Genomic DNA, 15,764 nt, shown 5'->3' with positions numbered 1-15,764 from the left:
CAGAAGGAGGGTTTCACACACAGCTCTCTTCGGCTGAGGTGGTGGAGCCTTGGCTGGCTGAAAGAGGGAGCGGCATGCCATTGGGTGTTGCAGCAGGCTGGACCACTACATCGGAGCCATGGTTCTCCCAGGCTACTTTATCATGGCGAAGCATATGTTGATGCAGGGCCGTGGTGCCAACATTGGGACCCTGGCCACGCTTCACCTTCTGTTGACATATCTTGCATGTGGCTATTTGAACCTCCTCCGGATGCTTGATGAAAAACCGCCACACCACCGATTAGCTGATTTTCCCACCAACAGTTCGCACTAATTGACTACTACTGCCGCCATCTCCAGGAACCCACGTTCCTCTACCTCCCGGGAAGGTAAGCTGTTGTGAAGCAGGTGGTCTCCCCCAGGCACGTTTGGCTCCAGAATTTCCACTTCTGCCACCATGCTGACTGCCAACCATGCTATCACCTTGCTGGCTCAGCTGCTGCCTCACGGGCAACATGCAACTCCCTTCTCCTGATGATGATGAAGCCCCTTCTGCACTCGGCTCCCAATTACGATCAGCTTCATCATCCTCAAAAAGTGTCTGCACGTCACTGATGTCCTCCTCAGGTTCCTCAACAGTGTCTGCTTCAGGACAACTGGCAACACCACCTTCCACTTCACTCTCCTCATCACTACTTGCCCACCTAGCAGGGGAAGCGGCAGATGTCTCCTCCACTTCTTGGCTGGGCAGTAGCTGCTGGCTGACCTCGTCCTCACTGAATGGTGAAGCTGAACCCACAGCATAAGATACTTCTTTAGGGGAGGACAGGGACTGCTCCAGGGCCATGCTAACTGAGGGTTGTGTCTGAGGAACCCACCGACTGTTGACAGGGGGTATCAGATGTCACTTGTGATGAAGTGGATGGCCGTGTTAACCAATGGGTGACGGCAAATGGGTTGCTGGTCGAAACATGACCACTAGCTGATAACGGTAGCTCAGGCCTTTCGCTGCGACTCCTGCTGCCACTCGCCCCTAGTCTGCTGCGAGCTCTGCCTGATGAATTTAGGCCTATGCCACTCCTCTGTGCACGTCCTGGCACTTCTCTGCCTGACATACTTAGGGGAGGGGAGTATATGAAGGGAGTACAATACGCTTCACTACACTTAAAATAGTATTTGTCTAGAACAGCAGCAGTTGTGTACTTTTGACTATCCTTTCACAGTATCTAGGCCCTTGACAGATTAAGAGGTACAAAATCGTACACTACTTAGATGTAGGGATGTGGTATGCACTTATGAGGGCAGAAAAATGTGCTACAGTACGCATAATAAACATATTGGAGTAAAACACCAGCCGGTGATTACTTTTGGCAGTCCTTTCACAGTATGTAGGCCCTTGACAGATTAACAGGTACAAAATAGCACACTACTTAGATGTACGTATGAGGTATGCACTTATGAGGGCAGAAAAATGCACTACGATACACTTAAAAAAGTATCTGAGTACAACACAAGCCGGTAAGTACTTTTGCCTGGACTTTCACAGCATATAGGCCCTTGACAGATTAACAGGTTTAAAATAGTACACTACTTAGATGTAAGTATGTGGTATGCACTTATGAGGGCAAAAAATGTGCTACAGTACGCTTAATAAACGTATTGGACTAAAACGTCAGCTGGTGATTACTTTTGTCTGTCCTTTCACAGTATGTAGGCCCTTGACAGATTAACAGGTACAAAATAGTACACTACTTAGATGTACGTATGTGGTATGCAGTTATGAGGAATAGAGGAATCTACTGGGGGACTAACAGTGGAAAAAAAAAGTTAAATAAAAAGTTTAAAAAATCACCCATTAACCCCTTTCATATTAAAAGTTTGAATCACCCACCTTTTCCCAAATTCCATAAAAAAAATATGTAAACATAATAAAAATAAACATATGTGGTATCGCCGCGTGTGTAAATGTCCGAACTATAAAAACATAATTTTAATTAAACCGCATGGTCAATGGTGTAGACGTAAAAAAAAATCCAAAGTCCAAAATTGCGGATTTTTTTTGTCACTTTGTCTATCCCTAAAGAATTTCTAAAAAGCAATCAAAAAGTCCCATCTGAACAAAAATGGTACCGATAAAAACTTCAGATCATGGCGCAAAAAATTAGCCCTCATATATCTCTGTTATAGAGGTCAGAAGATGACAATTTTACGCATACTAATTTTGGTGCATGTAGTTATACGTTTTTTTTTAAGTAGTAAAATAAAATAAAACCTATATGAATTAGGTATCCTTGTATCCTTTGACAATTTTGTCCCACAAATACTTTTTCTTTCTGCTTTTGCCGCAAATTTTGTGGTGAAATGATTAATGTCATTATAAAGTACAATTTGTGGCACAAAAACCCTCATATGGGTCTGTATGTGCAAAATTGAAAGCGTTATGATTTTTAGAAGGTGATGAGGAAAACATAAAGTGCAAAAAGAGAAAAACCCTGCGTCCTTAAGAGGTTAACATCACGTGTCCAGTGCCAGTGCCAAAACATCCATAGTGAGTCTGTTTTTATTGGTTGGCCTGTATATAACAAGTGTCACTTTGCTGCCTATGTACAAGAGGATCTAAAGGTTTTGCTTGAGCTCTGGACACATGAGCTCAAATGATAAGAACAGGGGGTACCATAGCACCAGGGGGTACCATATAAATTTAATCAATTAATATTAAGTCATGGGACAACCCCTTTAATCTTTGGTCCAACTCCAGAAAAGAATTGTTGGACACATTAGGCCTCTTTCACATTGCCATCAGGCTTCATTATGCACTTTTCTTTTCTCCGGTACACTTACGGATACCACACGGATACCATTCAAGTCAATAGGATCTGTCAGGACCCAGTGGTGTCAGTTGTGCTCCGACCTGTTTTGGGACATTCAGCGCACAATAGCAATGTGAACATTACACAGTTCAAAGGCTTTAACCTTACAGCTGCGTCCAGTCGAGATGTGCTCTACACCACTCCATATTGGCCCTCATTTACTATTCTAAACCCAACTTGTTTTGTCGGGTTTTTTTGTCGCATCTTTGTCTGCGACATGTCACAGACATCGTGCGCCAGTCTGCGACACAATGCGAAATTTTTTCCTGACGGACCCGATGTGGATTCTCCCAAACCCGAAAAAGGGGTGTAACCCGACATTTATGAGCTTTCCCACGTATTTAAAAAGCTTTCCAACCCGAATTTGTTCAATTGTTGTGGATTTTTTCCCAACAACTCAGAGGAGTTGGAAACCAAGCCAATAAGACGCACATGCGACAAATAGGATGCGACATAATAATAATAAATACAGGGGAAAAAAGCAATCGGGTAAGAAAGCAACATAGACTTACAACCCGATTTTCTAAGTAAATGAGGGCCATTGTGTACACAGTATTTGTGCTGATTTTAATGCCAGATGAGGTTAGAAACTTCACAGTTATTGGGGGAGATTTATCAAAACTTTTGTAGAGGTGAAGTGGTGCAGTTGCCCATAACAACCAATCAGATCACATTTCTCACAGGTCGATAAAAATTAAATAAGCAATCTGATTGGTTTCTATGGGCAACTACAACACCCTTCCTCTACACAGGTTTCGATAAATCTCCTCCATTGAGTCTACAGAGCATTGGAGACTTTTTTGAACTATGTGCCTCAGCACTTGGCAACCCTAGTTTGTAACTTTATGTATTTTGCTTCTTCGTGGCTAAGTGGCTGTGGTTCCTAAACACTTCCAATTCTTAAATGAGATCTCTGGCAAAAATGAACTTATTCCCAATCCACAGGATAGGGGATAAGTAGCTGATCGCGGGGGATCAGACAGCTGGGCCCCCCTGCGATTACCGGAACAGGACCCGGCACTCAGTGAGAAGCACGTGCTGCAGCCGGCATGCGCTCCATTCTATGGGAGTGCCGATGATGCCCGAAAGCTGTACTCATTTTTTTTTTTGGCTCTCCCATAGAAATGAATGAAGCACATGCCAGAGAGCAGGGGTACCGTCTAAGAGATCGGGGGGGCCCCAGTGGTCATACCCACCACGATCAGTTCCTAATCACCTATCCTATGGATAAGTACATTTTCACTGGAGTCCTCCTTTCCTCCTAGTGTTGCTCGCGAATATTCGCAATTCGAATATTATTCGCGAATATTGCATATTCGCGAATTCGCGAATTTCGCGAATATAGCGCTATATATTCGTAATTACGAATATTCTTTTTTTTTTTTTTTTTTCTTCACAGTACACATCACAGTGATCACCCCTCTCTGCTTCCAGCTTGTGTGGTGTACAGAAGGCTGTAATACTACTGTGTGAGAATGGCGTACGAAAATTTCGCATATGCGAAAATTAGCATATGCTAAGTTTCGCATATGCGAATTTTCGCGTGTGCTAATTTTATGTTTGCTAATATTCACATATGCTAATTTTCGCATACCCGAATATACGCATATGCGAAAATAAAACGAGAATATAACGAATATGCGAATATTCGCGAATATATGACGAATATTCATCCATATATTCGCGAATATTCGCGAATTCGAATATGGCCTATGCCGCTCAACACTATTTCCTCCTTACCTATCCTATGGATAAGTACATTTTCACTGGAGTCCTCCTTTAAAGGAGATGTCCGGTATGGACTATTCTTATTCTATCCTGCCCGGGCTGCAAAAAAAAGAGAAAACAAACTTTTACTTACCTTCCTACATTCCCCCGGAGCTCTGCAACAGCTGGGCTGTCTGCTTCCTACTTCCTTTTGCCCGGAACGTCACATGGCGCTTCAGCATATCACCGGCCGCAGCAATGTCCCACCTCGGCTGGTGATAAGCTGAAGCACTGTGTGACATCCCGGGCTAAAGGAAGTAGGAAGCAGACAGCCCAGCCGACCGATCAGCTGTTGTGGTGCTCCGGGGGAATGTAGGAAGGTAAGTGAAAGTTCATTTTCTCTTTTTCTGCAGCCCAGGCAGGATGGAATAAGAATAGTTTGTACTGGACATCTCCTTTAAAGGAGAACTCCAGTGAAAATTAACTTATCCCCATTCCATTGGATAGGGGATTAGTAGCTGATCGTGGTGGGTAAGTTAATTTTCACTGGAGTCCTCCTTTAAAGGAAATGTCCGGAACGGACTATTCTTATTCCAATCTGCTCGGGGTGCAAAAAAAGAGAAAACAAACTTTCACTTACCTTTCTACATTCCCCCGGAGCTCCGCAACAGCTGATTGGTCTGCTGGGCTACTGCCTACTTCCTTTAGCCCGGGAAGTCACATGGCGCTTCCGCTTATCACCAGCCGAGGCGGGAGATTGCTGTGGCTGGTGATAGGCTGAAGCACCGTTTGACATCCCGGGCTACAGAAAGTAGGAAGCAGACAGCCCAGCCGACCAATCAACTGTTGTGGAGCTCTCGGGGAACGTAGGAAGGTAAGTGTAAGTTTTTTTGTTTTGTTTTTTCCAGCCCGAGCAGGATGGAATAAGAATAGTCCGTACCGGACATCTCCTTTAATTATACCACTCAGAACTGATAATGGAAGTTCTTAGGTGGGAAGAAATTTAAGGAACTTACTTGATGCAATGGGGGCATTTCATTTTGGTAAGACACTGGAATTCAGTGAGCTCTTTAGAATTACCTATTCTCACTAATGTAAGTAATGGCAGACTGTTTTGGTTGGGTACTTGACATTATACAGACAATGTGACTGAATGAAACACCTTAATTCAACGATTAAAAGGTGTGTCCCCATACTTTTGCCCATGTTATGTAAAGTTTGCACAGTAAATTGCTGCAGTAGTGACATCTAGTGGTAAATATACAACAACAGCAACTAAACAAGTAGCACTAAGAATTAGTAAAATTGGACTATTATGATTTTTTTTTTTTTAAGTGAAAATAGGCTTGATTACTCTATGGCCTGCTCATCTAAAACATAGACATTTTCACAGCCTTTCTGCATACTCTTAGAAGCTTAACTAAAACATCAAGCATTAAGGAGATTGCTAAAATGAAGCTAATGCATGACATGTGTTTTATGAGCTGTACACGTGGGGTTTTACGCCAGATGGAAAATATTTAAAGTCAGCAAAACAATCATCTTTGTAAATCACTTCAGGATATATCTCCAAGTAAAACCCCTGTTTTTGGTCCTGGGATAATCACTGACTATTGCATATTATTCATGGCATACCTATATGTATATATATATATATATATATATATATATATATATATACACACAGTATAAAGACTGCAGCAGGTGTATATAGCAGGTGTAAGCAATCTTTCTTCAAGGATTATTTTGGAGGCTGCATAATTTTTAGATTACTGAACATAAGTGGTGGGCGATTTCTAATCCAGGTGCTTTCAAAGTCTAGGACTGCCATTGCTGAAGGAAGGTAGAGAATAGTCATGAGGCTGGTCAGATGGAGGACAAAGCAGGCTTTTTAGCCTGCTAATTAGCATATGTTAAACAACAGGTATACTGGACCAACAGAACCACAGAGCGAAGAAAGGCAAGTATAATTTTCATCCGTGTCATCTGCACCACAAGCCTGAACCAACAGGTTAGTGTGGATGTCACTGATGACAGATTCCCTTTAAGTGAATGGGGGCCTGTATTACATGGACAGTATTGTTAAGTAAGAGTAGAACTAGTGCTCAATTTAAACAGAAGTTCCTTACCATTCTTCAACCAGTACTGCATTCCCTATTTTGAAATCTCCACTCAGTTTGTTATCCTAGGAACATGAATTTTATAGGTAAAACCTGAGCTTATGGTACAGTAATGTGTGTGTGTGTGTGTGTGTGTATATATATATATATATATATATATATATATATATATATATAAGAATAGTGCAACAGGGAGCATAAAGCGGCACTCCAGCAATTTCAAGATAAAAAAGGTTCTTTTATTCACCCATAGTGCTGCGTTTTGACCCTCGCAATGGAGTCTTTATCAACCCTCTCCATTGAGAGGGTCAAAACGTAGCACTATGGGTGAATAAAAGAACCTTTTTTATCTTGAAATTGCTGGAGTGCCGCTTTATGCTTCCTGTTGGACTATTCTTGTTTGATGCACCTTTGGTCAAGGTTGGAGCCGGCTGAGCACCCGCAGACTTATATTATAGGGCTTGAAGCCCCTTCATGGTGCTCCTTCACTACTATTTTCATCGCTGGACTATGTGTATTTATATATATATATATATATATATATATATATATATATATAACTCAATGTGTGTGTGTATGTATGTATGTAAGTGTCAATGAAAGATAGAAATAGTTGGCACTCACCATCATTCTTCAGTTTCTTCTTTATTCAAACATAATGCTCACATATTGCAAAGGGGGTAGATGCAAACAGGGGGGTACCACAAAGGCTACAGCTGCCGTTTCACACTTCTTAGTGCTTCATCTGGCCTCATAGTAACTGGATCAAACATGTATATTTATGTGGGCGGGACATATGACCAACCCAATCACCATTCTTTCACCACATCACGTGATCTTAAAAAATACGCACACTAAAAAGCTGCAAAAAGATTTAAATAAACAAGCTCATATTGGCCCTGTCATTAAAACCAAGTGGTCCAGTAGCATTTGTCCTAGCATTATCCACTTTGATTCCTGCTGCAGCAAATTTTTTCTGACGCTGCACTCCTGGTTCATTAAAGACGCTTTCTAAACCTGCGAACCGCCTCAGGTTTTCCTCTGTGTGACTCCTCTACATGGGAAATCAATTGTGATGCTCCTCTGCCTGTACGGATAGAGTAATAATGCTCCCTAATCTGTGTAAAGAGTTGTCTGATAGTTTTCCCAATGTAGAAAAAGCCACACGGACAGAAAATTACATATTCTATGTGGTTAGAGCGACACGTGATCAAATCCTTAACCTTATGTTCCACGTCGCCCATTTTTAGGAATTTACAGCCCATATTGTACATACAGAAATTGCAATTCATGCACTTTATATTCCCTTTTGGTGTTAACTCTTTAAGCCAGTTTTTCTGAGGTTTTTCTTTTACAGTGTCTTTTTTCTTTAACACATTCCCTATTGTTATGTTCTTCCTATAAGCTACAAATGTATGATTTTTGGCTATAGATTTTAGATCCTCATCTGATTTTAAAATCTACCAATTCTTTCTTATAGCTTGCTCTATTTTACAATTCATGAGCGAGTTGGCAAAGGTAAAAGTGAACCTACTCTCATTCTTCTCTTTATGTTTCTTCTTTAAAGGGGTACTCCGCCCTTAGACATCTTATCCCCTATCCAAAGGATAGGGGATAAGATGTCAGATCGCCAGGGTCCCGCTGCTGGGGACCCCCAGGATCTCTGCTGCAGCACCCCGCTATCATGACATCACAGCCCACCCTCTTAATGCAAGTCTATGAAAGGGGGCGTGATGGCCTCCACGTCCCCTCCCATAGACTTGTATTGAGGGGGTGGACCATGACGTCACAAGGGGGTGGAGCCATGACGTAACAATGCTCCGGCCCCTGTATTGCTCGTCATTACGCATAGAGCGAGCATGCTCTGTGCATTAATGATAGCGGGGTACCGCAGCGGAGATCCCGGGGGTCCCCAGCAGCGGGACCCCGGCGATCTGACATTTTATCCCCTATCTTTTGGATAGGGGATAAGATGTCTAGGGGCAGAGTACCCCTTTAAAGCTTCCTTTCTTACCATTAGATTAGCTTTCTGTTTGCTAGATTCTATTAGCTGTTTTGGATATTTTACGGATAGTTCTTCTGCCTGTTTCACATACAAGCTCTCCTCTGTGTTTATTCTCCTAAGTCTAGTAAATTTCCTGTACGGGATACCTTTCTTCACTGATGCAGGGTGTGAGCTCTCGTAATGAAGAAGAGTATTTCTGGCCACATCTTTTCTGTACCCTTCACTTGAGCATGTTATTTCTGATTATCAATCTGACATCCAAAAATTCTACTGAATCTCCTCCATAATTACTGGTAAATTTCATGTTTAATGTATTACATGTTTTTAAATATTAAATAAATTCAGAAAATTGCAACTCATCCCCGGACCAGACTAGTAGAATATCATGTACAAAGCGTATGTATGTCTTAAAGGGGTAGTTCAGTTAAATAAAATATAATTATATAGTAATGATAAATATAACTTCTTAAGCAAGTTGTTATACTCCATTGCAGAGTTATATGAGGCACAAAATGTGCAAAATGCAGGAAAATTAGCCATCCTGCATCCACTCTGTCTCTGCTTTCTTCCCCCAACTGCCTCTGGCCCCCACCCTTGACCTTTATGCTGTTTCTGAGTCCATGTAAGCCATACCCCCAGAAGTAACTGCACAGAAGAAATATATCTCTGCGGAAGTGAGGGGGTTTACAGATGGACTTTGACTTTTTGGGAATGCTGGGAGTTGTAGTTTTGCAACAGATTTTGTGAATCCTTGCTATATAGTACAGAAGATGGAAGCAGGATGGGAATGGTTGCTTAATAACGCTCTGAGGGTTGGGGCCAAGGGACTGGCGTAGAAAATGACAGTTAGGAGGAAGTGAGCACAGAGCAGCTGCAAAGGATGATGGGACCTGTAGTTTAAAGACAGCATGCGGGGAATGGAACAAGTAGGAGGGCAGAAAGGTGTATTAGAGCCACGTACAGGAGATAGGTCAAAGTAGAATAATAGATGCATGGTTAATGTCCTAAGCTGATCTGAGTTTTTTTTTTTTTTATTCCGTTCATTGGATAACCGCTTTAATGTATTGCAAAAATGGATTACTGAGAGAGAATACATGTCTTATCTCATACATGTCTTATGCATCGGGGTCCCAGTGTCCTGTCTGTACCACTGTTCATTGAAGGTGAGTGCACTGTTGGAGAGAATAAATCTGAGGGCTTCACAGACAAACATAATAAAATTGTCTGTTTTTTCAGTACACTGGAGAAAATTGTGTACCGCCTTTGTACGCCCGCATCTTGGGGGATGCGGGTGTATAGGCTCTCCATGTCCACTGTACCTAGGCTCCAATCTTCCTGCCACTGAATTTCATCCAAGACCTGTAAAAAATGGCCAGTGTCCATAACATAGGACGGTATGTCCTGTAAAAGTGGCCTGTGCAACCAATCTATATAGGGGGAATGGTGCTCAGTCGCCGAGCTGATCCCGCGACTATGGGTCTGCCGGGGCGTCGGCTCACTTAGCTGGTTTTGGACATTCTGGAATAAGTTTTTCAGCACTCTTTACGGATAACATAACTTTTTCCACCTGCTTACAGAGAAAGGACTTTAAACGGTCCAGAATTTTGTGTGTAGGATCAGTCACAAGGGGAGTATAAGTATCTCTGTCCGATAATTGCCTCTCAGCTTCTTCATTATAATAATCTACAGACAGTATGGCGACACTGCCCCCTCCCCCCCCCCCCCCCAACTTGTCTGATTTAGTGACCATTATGTGATCCATCTTTTTCAATTTTTTTTTAGAGCATTAATCTAGGAAGGGTTAAGGTTAATGGTAGTGTCTGGATACAAAACTGCTTTTACATCTCTAATTACGGCTTGGCTGACCAGGTCCAGGTTCCCTCCCTGCGCAAGTGGAGCCTTTTTGTAAATCTCAGATAAGTTGCTCTAACTATCCTTTCTTTTTGAACATCCTCAAAATCCTGAGCCATCATTTCAATACACAACCTCTCTATTTCATAGTAACACAGTTCATAAGGTTAAAAAAAAACTAGAGTCCATCAAGTTCAATCTATAACCCTAATGAATCACTTCTGAGCTAGCTCAGATAGCTCTGGAGCAATAACAAAACCTAAAGGTCCCACTACAGATTGCATTTCTCCCTCTTTCACATTATGCTTCATAGGGGGTTTATTAGAAAAAAATGTAACTGTTTGCCGTCTAAGGACGAGCCGGCTCGTCCTAAAAAGTGCAAGCGGTGTATGGCGCGGGCTCCCGACTCGAGCCTGCGTCATACCGGCCGCCCCCCCCCCCCACTTCAGGGCGATCGTGGGGGGGGGGGGGGGCGATTCCCTTCTGAGGTGGCCAGGGGGCATACCACATGTCCTGTGGCTGCTGCTCCGCTGAGAATGATAAAGCCTGGCAGGACCAGGCTTTATTAATTGAGCGCAGAGCACACAGATCAATGTGGTTCTATGGAACCACATTGATCTGTATGAGGAATCTATTCCTACTAAAAGTCCCTTAAAGTGTAAAAAAAAAAAAAAGTTGAATAAAACACCCATTAACCCCTTCCATATTAAAAGTTTGACTCACCCTTCTTTTCCCAAATTCCATATAAAAATATGTAACCATAATAAAAATAAACATATGTGGTATCGCCGCATGCGTAAATGTCTGAACTATTAAAATATAATGTTAATTAAACTGCACAGACAATGGTGTAAACTTGCATATAAAATTGGTTATAGTTGTTTTTAAAGTAGTAAAATAAAATAAACCTACAGAAATTAGATATCCTTGTAACCATATGGACCTACAGAATAAAGACATGGTGTCATTTTTACCCACTGCATAGAATCGGAAGCCCCAAAAAGTAAAAAAAATTGCGTGTTTTTTTTTCAATTTTGCCCCACAAATATTTTTTTTCTGGTTTCACCGTAAATTTTGTGGTGAAATGATTGACGTCATTATAAAGTACAATTGGTGGCGCAAAAAAGAAGCATATGGGTCTGTATGTGCAAAATTGAAAGCTTTATGATTTTTAGAAGGTGATGAGGAAAAAGAAAGTGCAAAAATGGAAAAACCCTGCGTCCTTAAGGGGTTAAACAGATTAATGTCTCTAATAGCTTTTGATATATCTATCTCAATTTGGACACAATTGAGACCTTTAGATAGGAGGAACATACAGTCATTATCCAGGTAAGTGTCTGTCAGATTAATTAGTCCAGGTTTTCCAAGGTACCATCTTCCTCTTTTCCTGGTCTATAGGCATACTTTTTCTTCTCACGACCTCTTCTTGTACTCCTTTTCCCAAAGGGATATGCTGGTTCACTTGAGATACTGCAGTAGCTCCTATCACTGTATCACCTAGTATGCTGGTGTCTGAATTGGTACTGGTAGCATCTCTATCTGGTCTCGCTTTCGTCTTGTTCATAGAACGTTTTTTCTTTTTATATTTGCTCTGATGTATCTTAGAATGCCAGGTAAAATTTTGATCACTCTAATAGTCTCTTTTATCTCTAATAAACTTATCTCTTTTGTTAGCTTTTATCAGATCCTGTGTTACAATAAGTTTTTTCTCCATTTTATTGAGAAGCATCTCAGTCTGATCTTTTAATACACAATTCAATAATGAGGGCAGATGAAGCACTAAGAAGTGTGAAACGGCTGTTGTTGCCTTTGTGGTACCCCCCGTTTGCATCTACCCCCTTTGCAAGATGTGGGTATTATGTTTGAATAATGAAGAAACTAAAGAATGATGGTGAGTGCTGACTATTTCTATCTTTAATTGATCTGTTGAAGTTGCTGGATGTCAGAGCCCCATGTATCACACAGCTATTAAGGACTTCCTTTTACTGTTCAGTTTTATGCCGGATTTTGCATTGGCAGTGCCGGACTATCTGTCTTTAGTTCTAGATGTATGTATGTGTGTATGTATGTGTATGTTCCAGCATCACTTCCAAATGGCTAAAGATATTAACAAAAAACAAACATAGGATAGGTAATTTAACCCTTACCCACCCCCATTTGCGAGTCTGAGTTTTTATTTAAAGTCCCATACAAGTCAATGGGAAATATATGCATAACTTACAAACAGCTGGCGATATTTCGATAATACTCGGTCACATGCTACTTATATGTGCAATAAAAATATACACTGCTCAAAAAAATTAAGAGAACACTAAGATAACACATCCCAGATCTGAATGAATGAACTAATCGTATGAAATACTTTCGTCTTTACATAGTTGAATGTGCTGACCACAAAATCACACAAAAATTATCAATGGAAATCAAATTTATCAACCCATGGAGGTCTGGATATGGAATCACACTCAAAATCAAAATGGAAAACCACACTACAGGCTGATCCAACTTTGATGTAATGTCCTTAAAACAAGTCAAAATGAGGCTCAGTAGTGTGTGTGGCCTCCACGTGCCCGTATGACCTCCCTACAACACCTTCCCATGCACCTGATGAGGTGTCGCCAACTCCTGGACAGTCTGTGATGCAATGTGGCGTTGGTGGATGGAGCGATACAAGATGTCCCAGATGTGCTCAATCGGATTCAGATCTGGGGAAGGAACGGGCCAGTCCATAGCATTAATGCCTTCCTTTCCTCTTGCAGGAACTGCTGACACACCCCAGCCACATGAGGTCTAGCATTGTCTTGCATTAGGAGGAACCCAGGGCCAACCGCACCAGCATATGGTCTCACAAGGGGTCTGAGGATCTCATCTGGGTACCTAATGGCAGTCAGGCTACCTCTGGCAAGCACATGGAGGGCTGTGCAGCCCTCCAAAGTAATGCCACCCCACACCATTACTGACCCACTGCCAATCCAGTCATGCTGGAGGTGTTGCAGGCAGTAGAATGTACTCCACAGCATCTCCAGACTCTGTCATGTCTGTCACATGTGCTCAGTGTGAACCTGCTTTCATATGTGAAGAGCACAGGGCGCCAGTGGCGAATTTGTCAATCTTGGTGTTCTCTGGCAAATGCCAAACGTGCTGCACAGTGTTGGACTATAATCACAACCCCCACCTGTGGATGTCGGGCCCCGATACCACCCTCATGGAGTCTGTTTCTGACCGTTTGAGTGGACACATGCACATTTGTGGCTGCTGGAGGTCATTTTGCAGGGCTCTGACAGTGTTCTTCCTGCTCCTCCTTGCAAAAAGGCAGAGGTAGCGGTCCTGCTGCTGGGTTGTTGCCCTCCTCCACGTCTCCTGATGTACTAGCCTGCCTCCTGGTACCGCCTCCATGCTCTGGACACTATGCTGACCGACACAGCAAACCTTCTTGCCTCAACTCGCATTGATGTTCACCTGGTGCCATTTCCACGTGTTGCCTGTTCCATTCGCACAACAGCATGTGAAATTGATTGCCAATCAGTGTTGCTTCCTGAGTGGACAGTGTGATTTCACAGAAGTGTGATTTCACAGAAGTGTGATTGACATGGAGTTATATTGTGTTGTTTAAGTGTTCCCTTAATTTTTTTGAGCAGTGTAGGATATTTCGATAATACTTGGTCACATGTTACATATATGACAAATAAAAATATATAATAGTTAAATTAACCCCTAACCTATCCCCCATATGTGAAGGGGTTTTTGTTTCAAGTTACACACAAGTATAAAGGACTTCTGGTGCCTTAATCCACAAGCTCCACTCTGCATCTCCTGGTGAATGCGTGAGTCCGGCTGGCAAGCAACCCACCCCCACATACCATGTCCCCTCTTGCAAAGACACGCTCACCCTTTAAGTCACACCCCTTTTATTTTCAGCTTTATCATAACTCAGCCCCACCTGAGGACAGCATATGAGTATTAGAAATGGACATTAGATATGGGGACCGGAAATGGGAATGGGATACGGGGATGGGATATGAGGACGGGATATGAGGTTGGGATATAAGGTTGGGACATGGGAACGGGATATGAGGACAAAATATGAGACAGGATATGAGGTCAGAATATGAGCAGGAGATTTGGGGTCGGAATATGAGGAGGAGATATGGATATGGGATATGAGAACGGGATATGAGGTAGAGATGAGAGGACAAAATATGAGGACAGGATATGAGGTCGGAATATGAGGAGGGGATGGGGGGTCGGGATATGAGGATGGGATATGAGAACGGGATATACTGTCAAGATATGAGGACAAACTTTGAGGAGAGGATTTGTTGTCGGGATATGAGGAGGGGATATGGGGTAAGGATTTAAGGACGGCATATGAGGACAAAAGCTTCCTCCTTTGTTGCTTTCCCTCCCCCACAAGGATTAGGAAGAAAAAAACGGGCAGCTAGTTGTTTATACAATTTGTCCATAGTAGTCTGTAATCTTTTGCCTAATACCACCCTTCCCTTCTTTTCATAGAATGTATGTCAATATGTAGTTTCCTTACATTGTTGTCTTTTCAGATATTCCATGACTACACATCTTAAGTTCTTTCAAATTCCATACACACAGGTATAACTTGGCCTCAAAACAAATTTAGTAACTTGGCGTCCCAACTGTAAATGCAATTTACGATATTGTATCCTCTATGTGGCGGATGATCTGTTGGACACCCTCAGGCACTAATTCCCAGGAGCAACTGCAACCTCTGCATGTCATATAGATACGCACCTGAAAATGCATGAAGTGATGTCATTGTTCAAAAATAATTCTAACAGTTAATAATGGATAATCATGAATGTCCAAGGACAATGGATAATGCATACAATGATATCCCACACAGTGATATCTCTAAACAGGAATAATAAATATAGTGATGTAACTGCACACGAATAATGACCAAAGTTAGGTAACATACACAGAAATTATAATTACATTGATGTCATCACAAAGGAATGCAGGGCAGGTTTTAGACAATGGTGGAGAATTTATCAAGCATTTTACATGACTTTTGGTGTGTAAAAAAAGACTTACGTGAACAATTTTGCCCTTTGACTTTGCAGTGTTTATGTATTAATCATGTGCGGCTTTTCTCTAAATGAGACAGAGAGAGAGAGAGAAAGAAAGAAAAAAGAAAGAAAGAATATCCTAACATGTTCTCTCTTTTTAATGTTTTTCACCCCCAAACCAGTGAAACCA

This window comes from Hyla sarda, chromosome 1 (genome assembly GCF_029499605.1).
Source record: "Hyla sarda isolate aHylSar1 chromosome 1, aHylSar1.hap1, whole genome shotgun sequence".
In the NCBI taxonomy this organism is placed as follows: Eukaryota; Metazoa; Chordata; class Amphibia; order Anura; family Hylidae; genus Hyla; species Hyla sarda.
This window is presented reverse-complemented; position numbering follows the sequence as displayed.